Below are 13,109 nucleotides of genomic sequence, written 5' to 3'. Positions count from 1 at the left end.
CCCGGGACACCCCCGGGCAGCGGTGCCGGCATCCCGGGACACCCCCGGGCAGCGGTGCCGGCATCCCGGGACACCCCCGGGCAGCGGTGCCGGCATCCCGGGACACCCCCGGGCAGCGGTGCCCACCCCGGGGAGCGGTGCCCACCCCCGCGGCCCCGCGCCCGCCCTCCCCGGGTCTCTATGCAAGCGGGCGGCGGAGCGGGGCCGTCCCGCCCGGAGAGTTGCACATGGAACTGGGACTGTGACCCGGACGGTGCTGCCAGGCACGGGGCGCCGGGCAGCGCTGCCGATATCCCTGGAATAATGCTCTATTTTGTTTACCTGCTGTATCGGATGGGAGTTTTGCAGGAGAGTGGTAGCGTGGTGGGTTTCTCCTGGGTTTTGTTTTTATTTTTATTTTTTAAATCAGCTGTGAAAATGTTACAAATCTGCACAATTTTTGAGGCGTGCGTGTGTGTGTGATTTCGTTGTGGTTTTGGTTTTTCCTTTGGCGGGTGGGAGCGGTGGTGCTTTTTGTGCCGGGGGGGTTTTGGGTTTGGGTTGGCAATAACTGATTTTGATGACTAGCTCTCTCAAGTGCAAAGACTTCCTATGAGTGATGCAGGGCCAACAGCAGCCCTGTGTCTGCAGAGTGCCTTCAAAACTCAGCTGTTCCAGCCGGTGCCAACCTGTGAAAGCTCCACAGAATCCCATTATCTACTACTCCAAAAACTACTTAACAGTTTCCTTGCAGTAATCACACCGAGCAAGGCAGGACAAAAGGGCCTATTGTTAGTGGAATTTATTTCCTATTTCCATCTGAGCCTTTTAACTGTTATTTCCATGTCTTGCAAGTTCGGGCTTCATTTACTTCAAATTTACACGAATTTAGCCTTTTGGGATTTTGAGGGGGGGGGCTTTTTTTTGTTGTTGTTGTTCTTTTTCCCTTTCATTTTGTCGTGGGATGTACCTCCAGCCAGCAAAGAAGGAAATCTTATCGTTGTGATGTACCAAGAAAATTCTAACAACTGTCATTTTAATTGCAGACATGCATTGAAGAGATGTCTATCCATTTTAATACAAATCCTGTTTTTTAGAAAACAACTTTGTGCACTGTTCTGTATCACACGAAACACTGACTGTCTCACAGGCCATTCTATCTCAATGGCAGTGAAAGGTGGGGGGTTGATTTAGCCGAGGACAGTGTTTAAAAAACATGCAAACCAGAAGATTGCTGTTTTCCCTTACATTTAGTCATTTTTAATGCAGTGTTTTGCTTGCCCTCAGGTCCTGGCCCAGTGTGCTGCCAGCTTGTGAGAGGAAGGCTGTGCTCAGAGGAAGCTTTAGGAAGGTAGCGTGCCCTTAGTGCAACAGCCCTTGGAAGGTTAGGCCCTTGTTCCTTACTGGAAGCAACCTGGTTTATTGGGGTGAAATTCTAAAGGTCAATTATTTATGAAATTTAAGCTTTTCATTTCATTGCATTATCACCCTTTAAAATTATAAATCGTATCTTTATTTGTTTCCTGGTTTGCTGAGGGTTGGGTTGGGAGGAAATCTGTGCCTCCCCTCAGTTGGAAGATTCAAGGAGCTGTTTACCCCTATTATCTTCCTCTTTGCCTCTTCTTTAAAGGTTTGCACACAAAACCGGGGACTCTTTGGTTTCCTTTTTTTTGCCCCCATCCCAAGAAGACTTGAAGTTGTCTTACATCAGGAGAACAAAGGTTGAGCAATGCTGTGTAAAAGGGGTTTTAATCAAGCCAACAGAAAACTAACTACCATGATTCCTCTGTGAATCTGGTCATTTTAAGTAGGAGAACTTTGTGCCTCAGCACTGGAAGAACAATGTGTACTGTCAGTTTATGTATTGAAATCCCAGTGATGGAAATGATTATTGTAATTTGTGCTGTAGTCAGAACTGGACACTTTTTGTAGCAATGTCAGATATCTACTGAAAATTTGGAATACCTACATACTGAAGACATCTGTCTCCTCCTGAGCTCCGTGTGTCCCTCCACAGGGACCTGTTCTGATCCCATCTCTGGGGCTGTGTCAGTCTCACTGGTAACAGTCACAGCCCAGACTGAGGGCTGGAGGAGGCAGCCCTGGTGCTGGTCCCTCCCTGCTGCCTGGGCCTGCTTGTGACAGAAATATTGATCCAGCCCCCATTTTTAAGTGAAAATTAAAAACCTCGTTCCAGAAATTCCTGAAAATGAATTGGAAGCCTGAGGATTCCCGTGTTGGGAGGGCAGGGGAATAACTCTTATTGGCAGGGGCTTCTCTTAACCCAAGTACTGCATTGAAAGCTGAGGAAGCTCCACTGCTGCCACATCTGCAGCTTAAAAACTGCATGTCTCAAGTTTTAGATAAAAATGCCATTAATGCACATCTCAGCTACTGCCATGGTTCCATTTTGCCTTAAATTCCAAGGGAATGTAGGGTTTCTAGGACCCAACAGGCCTTGCTCTAGGTCAGTGTGTGGACAGCAGCTTGTTCTGGCTGATAAAAGCAGGTATTTTTTATGTCCTCCCCAAGGACCAGCAGATCCCTCACGTTCTCCAGTGCCTCTGTTTCCCCACTGCCTGTGCTGGGATTGAGGAACAAGGCAAAAAGGGGTGTTTGTAGCACAGCAAGTCCAGCTTTGCTGAGCCTGGCAGAGCAGCTGAGGGCAGCCTGCTGAGCTCTGCCTTGTGCTGGGCCTGTCTTTGGTACGTTCTGGTTCTGGCCCAAGAGCTGTGTTTGTTAACCAGTGAAGCATTTAAGCAGCCATGGCGTGGTCTGGTCAGGGGTTTAAATGTATTTGGGTGTTTAATGTTCTATAAGATTGGTGAGGACAGTACAAAGTGTAGAGCTCAGTAGCCTGATCTTCCAAATACTCTGAAGTGTTTTGGTGCTTGTTAAATGTAGGTCTTGTCTATGAAAAGTCTGAAAAAAATCATCCTGCTTTAACTTGACTGAGTAATGAAAGCTATATTAGCTTCGACACTTGAGGGAAATGTTGTATCAATATAAAGGTACTCTTTTATTCCTTTTCCCTGTGGGAATATGTTACACCCGTGTCAATACAGAGGTGGTATATTGCTCTTTTCACAGTGAGAATTGCAAATATATAATTGTTTTGGAAGAAAAATGACATTCCCGGCCAAAATATTTCCTGACAGTGCAGAAATTGTGTAAACAACGCCTTGGTTTAAGGCTGGTCTTGTGGCCACATATTTTGCTGTACATAATGATTGTATTTTTAAAAATCCGAGCTTGTTCTGTTGCAAGAAAGTGTCTCTGGTATCCCAGTGTCCGTGATTGTAACCGTGCCATGTTCTCAGCCCCAGTCCCAACACGAGTGCAGTTCTCTCGACACGATGCTCAGGCTTTGTTGGTGCTGATGGTGCTGGAGCTGATGTGGAATTCTGTGGCTGTGGGACTCTGGCGGTTCTGCCTCTCTCAAAAGAATGTAAAGCAAGTTGTTTGCAAAGGGCATTTTAAATAAAGGGCAGCTGGCTCTTTATGACTTCCTCACTTGGGTACTCATTGTGTGCAGGTGTTGTTCGGGGTCAGATTTCCTCGAGGAATGACAAAATGCAGAAACTTCCATGTGCTTTCAGGATTTTGCACGAGCAGGAGTGGCACGTGTGCTCCTGTCCTGTGGAATGCATGGGCAGCTCCCACCAGCTCAGTGGAGACCCTTGGAGCTGGTTGGAGCTCGGCTGCTGTTGGAAGCTCTGTCACTCTCCAGGTTTGTATGGCAGGGGACCCAGACACCTTCCTTGGGGACCCTCCCTGTCCCCCTGGGCAGTGCTCTTTGTGTTCTGCTGGGATTTCAGCCTTGCTCTGGAAGCAAACGTGTTATGAGCTTTGTTCCAAGGGGAAATGGTTTTACACACTGATGTTCACAGCTTACAGCCTGTTCCTACAGTGTTTCCAGCCTGTCCCTACAGTGTTTCCAGCCTGTTCCTGCAGTGTTTCCAGCCTCTTGCAAAATGTGTGTGTCAGAGATTCCCCTGCCTGTCACACTGCAGCAGCACAGTGCTCTAGAATCTCATTTTTGTGGGAATCCACATCTGCCCAACTTCTAGAACTCTGTGTTTGGGGCTGACAGTCCTGGGTAACTGTGTGTGCAGCAGAGGAGAGGGATCTGAGAGCAGGTTGTTGGCACAAACAGCTAAAGATATTCAAGTGAGTTATAGTGGTGAGAAATGGGGTGCAAGTGTGTTGCTGGGTTGGGTGTGTTGGGGTTTGGGTTTTTTGTTTATTTTGGGGTTTAATTTGTGTGGACTAAGGGTTGGTTTGTAATCTAGAATCCTGCTGTGTCTCCCAAGTGAGAGTCAATGTGTGTGTGTGTGCTCTGGCTTCACTGGGGTTGGAACTGGAGCTCCTGCCCTGCCACAATGATCTCAGCCCAGGGGATCTCAGTCATTCTCACACTGAAGAAACGCCCAGGGAAACCTGAACTGGTCAACAAGGATGGGCCAGGGCAGAGCTGGACCTGCAGAGAGCTCCAGAACAGCCACTGTCATTTCCCTGGGGGAAGTGTTTTACCTTTGCCAGGAGCAGGGCTGCTCCAGCACACCCAGGGCTGCTTTGCTGGGTCAGTGCCAGAGGTGACACATTGTGCAGAAAGCACATCCCGAGTGTAAATCCTCAATCTGCACTATCCAACAGGTCTCAGATCCTGCAGCAACCACTGTAAAATTAGAAGTCAGTTAACCAGAACTTGCAAGTTGTTCAAGTAAGTCTTAAAATATTGGAAACAGCTGTTCTGCAATGACTTTATTCTGTTTTGGCAGTCTGAGGTCTTTTGGAGGTTTGGGTGAAGAGGAGACTCTGCTCAAGAAGCCACAGCTTTGGTTTGGGAGACCTTGACAGAGAGAGGATTTTAGGAAAATGGTGCCTGACGTGTAACTTCAGCCTTAATGATTTAAACTCCTATTTATTTCTACAAAGTTCCCTAAGGGAACAATATAAAATAAAGTGCTTAGTGAATGGATTTGGTGTCCAGGTACAGACAGATCCCAGATGTTTCTCCTCTGCTTGACAGACGGATAATGATTGTGCAAGAAATGCTGCAGCAACTGGACTGGTCAAAATGATCAAAAATTGCTGAAGTTTTTGCCTTTTGATAGAGTCATGTTAATTTGTGATACTACGTGATAGGGAATGTTTGAGGTCGCTTTTGGGAGAAAACTAATTTGAAATTGAAGTTGGTTGGGTTTTTTTCTTTGAATTATGTATTGCAAAAGGCACAGGTCAGCATTTGTAGCAGATGTCCCTTCACAATTCCTCATTTTTTGGTATATTCATCTAATCCTTTGTTTCTACAATGTTACTGCAGTTATCCCAATTTCAGCAGTCAGGGTAGGGGTGCATTGTACCCACTCCTGTCCAGAGAGATAACTTGAAAGATGAGTCTCTGCAGATATTCCAAAAATACTCTCTGTAGAAGCATAAAATAGATACATTTTAGAGGTCAAAACCGAATCTTTTTGTGGTTCTTAGGAAACCCTTAATGTGCCTCGTGTTTGACTGGCACTGCTGGGCTGTGGTTGTGCCCCTTGCCCTGCCCAGGTGCTGCCCCAGGCTCTGGGGGTGAGCAGGGGGTGAGGGGTGGGGGGTTTGCCAGGTCTGCAGCAGAGGGAACCCTGGACTGTTGTACATGAACATCTGTGACCTTCAGGGCATCAAACACTGCCCCTCCCTGCCTTGCCAGGAGAGACAGAGAGTGATCCAGGGGCAGCAGCACAGGGCTGGGGAAATCCTGGCTGGGAAGGGCAGGGATGTGCGTGCAGGACTGTGGGGTGGCTCTGTGGGGTGGCACTGGAAGCAGCACACACACTGCCAGGCTCCCTGAATGCCAGACACGACTGTGTGGAAGGGCAGGGAGCAGGGTGTCTTGCTGGGGGCAGGGGCAGCTGGGGAGAAGATGGGTTCCACTTTTCTGGTTTGGGTATAAAACATCCTTCTGTGTGTGTGTGTTGTGGATTTAATGGGTTTGCCCCCTTTGTGGTGCTGAGCAGATTGAAAAGTGCAAAGAAAGTCTGCACGATGAGTGTGTTCACCAAGGGTGAGTTTGATGTTTAGACTGAGTTTCCCCACACCACTAATCACCAAAATATCTTTAAATCTGTGTAGAACTTTATAGTGATGAGTGTTGCAATGTGACCCAGGGGAGTTGGGAGCCCTGTGTGCTTCAGAATGAGATTGGTGATAACTTTATCCCTTGAGTGAACTGCAGCACTATCACAGACCTGTTTCATGTGGGCAGTTTGCTGCCAAGTTTACTGATGGTGAACAAAGTTAAGATGAAAGCTTGCTAACAACGTGCTTGAGTCACTGAATTTCTAACGTTGAGACCTTGATTTCCCTTCTTTTTGGGATACTCTGCCTCATCCCAGATTGGCTGTCTATTTTCTACTGGGTTTCTTGTTTCAGACATTATGTTTGCTTTACTGTGGGTTTTGCTTTCCCTCGGGTTGTTGGGTCCTTGGTTTTTCCTTTAATTAAAGTTAAAAATAGGGAGGAGATTCACATCTCTGAGTTTCTGTATAGCACAAGCTGCCCAGATTCCAGAAATACATGCCATGCACTCCACATATTTTTGCAATAAAGTTTGAGGAGAGCGCTGTGTGTTTAAGATATTTCCAAGGCCTGGACTCTCAGCAAAGAAACAGCTTGGAAAAGCTTATTTCCCAAAGAACTGGGTCAGCCTGGAGTGAATTAGAGTTCACAGATACTGAGGCACTTATTCCCTTACAGTATTGCTGTACTTCAGCCTCTGCAGTGACAGTTACAGATTGCTGAGCACAAATATTTATGCATACGTACAAAGTTGTATCTGGTGTCCACAATTTGGGAAACATCCACGTTTTTCTCCTGCCAGCACAGAAAGTCAGGAACTGTGTGCCTGCACTCGCTGAGTGTCAGACCAGTAGCACAGAAACGTCGGGGTGTGTTTATTTAGCCAATTATAAGCACCTAAAAAGAGTTTTCTGGATTCTTTTTGAGCACTTTTGACCTGGCACAGGTTAATTTTCGGCATTGCTAAAGCAGAAGGTCCCCGTGGTGATGAAAGGCGTGCAGCCTGTACCTGTGGCAGGGACAGTGACCTGTCTGACTCGTCTGGAAGGTTTGTGGGCAGCACTGTCTGCAGGGGGAACCAGGCTTGTGTCACCTCTGTGTTCCTTGTGAGCCAAACCTGCCTGGGCTGAACTGCTGAGAGCTCAGGGATGGACATTCCTGGGTTCTTTGTGGGCTCTGTGAGGCTGGAGTTGCTCAATGTGTCCGTGGTGGCAGCTGTTCAGGTGTTGCACTGTCACCTCTCGGGGTTTCCAGCACTCAGGAGTTAACAGCAGTTAACTGATGGGGAGCTGGAGCTCATTTGGCAAACATGTTTGCTCATACTGGTATGGAGACACAAACTGTGTCAGGATGTTGGGCATCCTGAGTGCCTACAATAGACTTGTTAATATAACTTCATGGCTGAAGTTGTGTTTGTGTACTGATGCTGTTTGCTCTGGTTCTGTCCATGTGTGCATGCTGAATTCCCTGTTCTTTTGTGACCCCACTGAAATCAGAGCCTTATTTAAGCAAATTTAACCCCAGCCTGCATTTGACTATTTCACACGCTCCCAGGAGTGTGATCTTTCTCCTCTTTCAAAGTTGTAATTTCATTTTAAAAGGAAGCCTTCCCTCCCCTGTGCCTTTAGCCAGATTTTCAGATGTCTATAATGTAAACTTTATTTATTTTATCCCCCTTCTACAGATGTTTCTTATCTTGAAGTGATAGTGGGTTTGTGTGTATTGTGAATCCATCTGGAAATGCCAACAGGTATATAATTATTATTTTTAGTATGGTTGTTTCAAAAGAAAGAGATATGGTGGAACCCTTGGGGTAGTGGCTGGGAAGGAAGAGAAGCCCCTTGGGATCTTTGCGGAGCTGTTCCTGCTCTCCTGTGCCAGCAGCACTGAGGGCACAGGGCTGCCTGCTGCTCACATTTCTGGAACTTGAGTGCCCTGAACTGGCAGGGCCTGATGGTGCCCCATGGGATGAGCAACATCCCAGCTGGAGCAGTCCCAGGAGTGGGATGAGCAGCATCCCAGCTGGAGCAGTCCCAGGAGTGCCCAGGACAGCTCGGAGCAGGGCTGGAGGTGCATCCCAAACATCTCAACCCCTGCAGCTGTGTCAGAGCAGCACTGAGATGGGGCTGTCACTGTATTTTTTCGGTTTTTCAGCTGATGCCAAGAGCTACATAAGCCCCTGAACTATGTCAGAACTGGAGGGAGAACAAAGGTGCCCTGAGCTTGCCTTTCCCTCCTGCCCTGCTGCCTCCACTGCACTCAGGAACGTGGTGAGCCTGAGTCTGTGGGTCACTGCAGGGGGGCACAGTCACACAGATGAAAACATACGTGTTCCAAAATTTTAAAAAAAACAGTTTTCAGCTCTGAACTTCAGTAAGCAACTGCTGTGTTGCTTTGGTGTAAGTGCTGGACTGCAGCAACTTTGCAAAGAGAAGTATGAGTTCCTTTGTGTGGCCCCACCCTCCACTCTGAACAGAACTGGATATGCTCTCTGGGATCCAGAGGTTGGATGGAAAACGTATGATTTGAGTGGGCTCAAAATTGAATTAATTTGAAACTGTTACAATTTTTATTCACTTGAAACGGGGTCAATTTCAAATCAATCTCTTTGCAAGATGAAACACTGACTTCAAAACGGGCTTTTGTGGGGATCCATCACGGCACTGATCAAATTAACAAAGGGCTGAGCCAGCAGTGGGGAGAAAAAGGGAACATTTCCCTCCTACGCTGTGGTGTGTAACAGGTAATGAGGTGTGTCCTCAGCCAGGGCTCCAGCTTTCTTCCAAGGGCAGGTATTATTTTTAAGTCTAATGACTACCCTTATGGAAAAAGCAAATATTTTTTTTTAAATCCTCAGGGAAGGTTCAATCTGGAAAACAGTGATTGCAAGACGCGGGGAGGATTATGATAATTTATTTCAATTAATTCAATGCAAAACAGATTATATATCGCTGTGCTTCACCATCTTGTGGAAAATCTAACATTCAAAACGTAGCATAATCAGATTTTGATTTATGCAGACTGTCTCTGGGAGACACCATGGCAGCCCCTTGTTTTGCAGCGATGGGAGGCTGATGTTGCCCTGGGGGTGGGTTTTAGCAAGGCTGGGATCAGCTCTGATGGCTGGGCTGGGGCTCCTGCTCCTGATCTGCTGCTCCAGCTCTGCCAGCAGGTGTTGGGGGGTCCCCTCCAGAAATCCTGTAGCCTGGTGGCTGGAGCCAGGGGATGGCCATCTCAGGGGGCTCTTGTCTCTGCAGTTGGTGTCCTGCACGGAGAACTCCCCGCAGGCTCAGCCTGTCTCCAGCAGCCCTTGGGAGGCTGAGGAGCACAGAGGGGGGATCCTCCCCTGCCCCAGCCCCCCCAGCCCGCTCCCCATGTTCATTCCCCTGCTCCCTCTGGTCAGTGCTTGTGCCTCCTCCCTTCGTGGCTGTGCAGGGGAAGTGTTTGAAAATCTCAGGACACTTCTCTGTTTTCGGCTCCCTCAGCTCTTCCCTTTCACACACAGTTCTGCTTCCTCCCATCCTACCCCAAGAGAAACAATCAGCAGTGCTTGCAGTCACACTGGGGGTGCTGGGGAGGAAGCACATGGTGTTACTCTGAATAAGGGGTGGGTGAAGGCTCTGTTCAGCTGCAGCCCCCTCACCCCTTGGGGTGTTATTGAATGATTTGGAAGATAACACTAAATAACTTCACAGATTTACTGTTCATGGGCTACTGATCTCTCCCATTTATTGCTCAGGTGTGTTGAATGCATGCCCCTTCTGTGTGTTTGCAGGTTTGAGGGAGCAGCAGTGGTGCCATGGCCCTGTCCTTGGGTTCCACTCTCCACACTTGCAGCTTTCCCAGGGGCAATTCCGTCTGGCCAGGTGCTCGTAGCACCTTCTGCTGCTGCAGGTCTGTAACATCAGGTTCCCACATGTTCACACAGCTGACTGGATAAAATGCCATTGTCCAGAGGTGCTGGCGCTCTGTGTGAGGGTTCCTGGGCAGCAGATCCGAGCTCCAGCAGCTGCTGGGGCGGGAGGTGCCTGATGGAGCCCGTCCCTCACTTCCCTCCTGTCTCTGTGCTGGGGTCACACAGCACAAAACACAAATATGAAAACATAAAGCTTCTGAAGTTGCTGTGGGAGGATGAGGGCGTCGTGTGGCCCTGGGTGACAGAGGGACACTCCCAGTGCTGTGGGAAGGCCAGGCCAGGGGTTGCTGCCTGGGGCTGGGAGCAGGCAGGGCCTGAGAGGGGCCTGCGGGAGCAGCTGCTCCGGGGAGGTTTGCAGCTGCTTCATCCAGCTAATGACTTCAGAAAAGAAAATCATTGTGTATGTTCTGTCCTTTTCCTCAGCCGTGCTAATTCCCTAATAAGTTTAGGAGTTGGCATTTGTGTTTCTCCATTTATCTTTTGCCAGACTGGCTAGTGTTTCTGAGTCTGTTTGGGTAAAAACTGAGAATAAACATGCCTTTTTTTAAAATTTTTTTTTTAAACTTAGATCAGTGTCTATTCCAAGTTGTATTGAATGGGCAGGTTCTGGGTTTGACTGCTGAAGGGAGTAAGTGCATTAACTCATGGTGTTAGCCCATCACCTTCCCAGACAGCACAGGGGAAGGTTTTCAAGAGGAAGGTCCTTGATGTTTCTCAGCTGGGAAGTGCCAGCCAGCGGCTTAGTCTGGATCGATTAACGAGGTTTGTCTTGTTGCCAGTGCTCATTTTTATTATCCACACTTCCCTCTTGGGAATACTCTAAATAGATGGAATCAGTGCTTCTGTCTAAAGAGTGTGGCAGTTGGGATTTGAGGTGGTTTTTGCCAACCCTCTCTCCCTCGCTTTATGATTTACACAGAGGTCTGTGAGGGTCCGACACTTTTATAAACACATGGGCTTTTGCCATGGTTCATGAGGACAGTGGACATGAACCCAGACCCTCCTACACAGGTTATACAACCAGCAGTTACCAAGTACATGAATTTAATCCCTTTTTACCACTTGTCACTCACCCTGTTCTCCTGACTGTAGCGGACACGTGCTGCTGGAGATCAACCATTTCAGGCTTTGCTGTTTCATTAACACAAGTCATAATTGACTTAAGGAAGAAAACCCTCCTCTTGGGTTTAATTTCTCAAAAGAGCCCTTCACAACAACTGCTGTCTTGCAGGGGTGTTCATCAATACATACGTGTGCAGAGTTGTTTTTCTGATTTGGGGGGGCTGTAATGAAGATTCTCATCCATCCTTTCCATGCAGCTCTTGGCAGACATGGCCTTGATGGGGGCAGCTCAGCCTGGGGAAAAGGAGGTTTGGGGGGACCTTCTCCCTCTCTCCAGCTCCCTGATGGGAGGGTGGAGCCAGGTGGGGGTCAGGACAGGATGAGAGGAAGTCGATATTTCAGATATTTTGAAATATTACATACTTTGTGTGTATCGATATTTTTAAATGATGTTGTGAAATTGTTTAGTGGTAACTACTATTATTTTATACAGGGTTTTTGTCCTGTTCCGAGTCCCCACCTCCCTGCACTGTCCTGCACACCCCGGGTAGGTGAGTGCTGGGTCTCTGTCATGAGCACAACCTCCCACCCCCCAGCCCAGGGCAGGGTTTTCTCTCAGTGTAGAATCCCCAGTTCCTGACATGGCTTCTTTCCTTCACACACGGCTGGGCAGCAATTTCTGTGCTGATCACCATAGAAACCTGCAGATCCATCACTTGCTCTGACCGTTCCCATGCTGGAGCAGGGAGCTGGCATCGGGAGATGCAAATGAGGGGCGGGAGAGAGGCTCGCTGGGAACGGTTCCTTCCTTCTTTACTTTAGCAGTGCTGGTCTTTATTCTAAGCTGCCCATGTTCCTGTTTAACCCAAACTCAGGCTTTCTCCTTCATAGTCTTTTTGTTGAGTCTTACCAGCTTCCCTGAGAGTTGTGCTGTCCCTGCTGCCTGTCTGGGATGGGGCTTTGGTCACACACCTCAACACGGGGGCAGTTTGATCTTCCCTGGGTCCATTCAGACCCCAGTGGGGTCTTTCCCAGCACCTTGAAGTGTCCTGGACCTGCCAGCTCCTCTCCTGTGGGGTGGGGCTAGGGAATTTTTATAGCTTGTCTCAAGTGGCTGCACAGGATCACAGGTAATTCCATTAGTGATCAGTAATTTTTTCAATGCCACCCCATTGACAGCTACAGCAATGAATGATCCTTGGGAATACTGGAAAAGGGATTGATTTTCTTCCAAAGTGAAAAGGTGAGGAAAGGCTGATTTGCACTTGCACGGAGTGGATAAATAGTCAAAGTATTTGCCATTCCAGCTGGCCTGCACATTAACACTGAGAGTTCAGCTCAGCCTGCATGCTCAGCTTGGAGGTGCCTTCCAACCCAAACCAAGCTGTGATTCTGTGATTCAGGGCTCTGCCCATCACATTTCAGTCACACACACACAAGCCCAACAACCAAACAAAACAGACCCGGAGCAACTGGGAATGCTGCTGGGTTCCTGGGCCCAGGAGGGCACATTTACACCAGCTCTGGATCTCACCCTCCTGGGTGAACATCAATAATATTAGACCTGATGAACAGTAGGTCAGGCTATTCCAGCTGCTGGTGAGGCTGGGCCGGGGGAAAGGGAGGAAGAAGCTGGCACGTGTTACCTCCCTCTCCAGCTGCTCCAGGGGTTGGAGCTGTGCTGTTGTGCTGCCGATGGTGTCTGTGTCTGTCAGGGATGGGAGTTCAGAGTACACCTAAAAGTGGTAACTGAGAGATTTGCTTCTTGGGTTATGCAGCAAACCAGCCTGGGAAAAGCTGGAATAGGAAGAAGATGTGACTGTTCATTCTGCCTGTAATTCCGAACAGCAGTGGGGTAAATAGCCAAGAAAAATACACCCTCTTAGCTTGTTTACTTCTGCTGTCATGCTCCTGCTGAGCTAAAGAGTTTCCAGTTGGGCTTTATAGACCTGAGTCTCTCACCGGGGATTTGAATAAAAATAGATCCTAAATGATACCATTGTAAAGCAAAGAGAAATTACCAGTGGGAATGACAGCGAGTCCAGTCTGCCATGTGTGCAGGACCTTGCTCTGACCCACAGGG

At 48.2% G+C, this 13,109-nt stretch overlaps 1 protein-coding gene across 1 annotated transcript in view; it reads left to right on the top strand.

The window, feature by feature from the left end:
- Nucleotides 1-3,481, top strand: part of RAP2B (RAP2B, member of RAS oncogene family) — a 4,252-nt gene extending 771 nt beyond the window's left edge. Inside the window, exon 1 of the mRNA XM_027685717.1 lies at nt 1-3,481. This exon is cut by the window's left edge and continues 771 nt beyond it. The gene's annotated coding sequence lies outside the window, so the exon portion shown is untranslated.
- The last annotated feature ends 9,628 nt before the right edge of the window (nt 3,482-13,109 follow it).

This window comes from Neopelma chrysocephalum, unplaced genomic scaffold (genome assembly GCF_003984885.1).
Source record: "Neopelma chrysocephalum unplaced genomic scaffold, ASM398488v2 Primary Assembly neopelma1_69, whole genome shotgun sequence".
Classification (NCBI taxonomy): Eukaryota; Metazoa; Chordata; class Aves; order Passeriformes; family Pipridae; genus Neopelma; species Neopelma chrysocephalum.
Note: the sequence above shows the minus strand (reverse complement) of the source record. Positions and strands in the feature narration are given on the sequence as shown.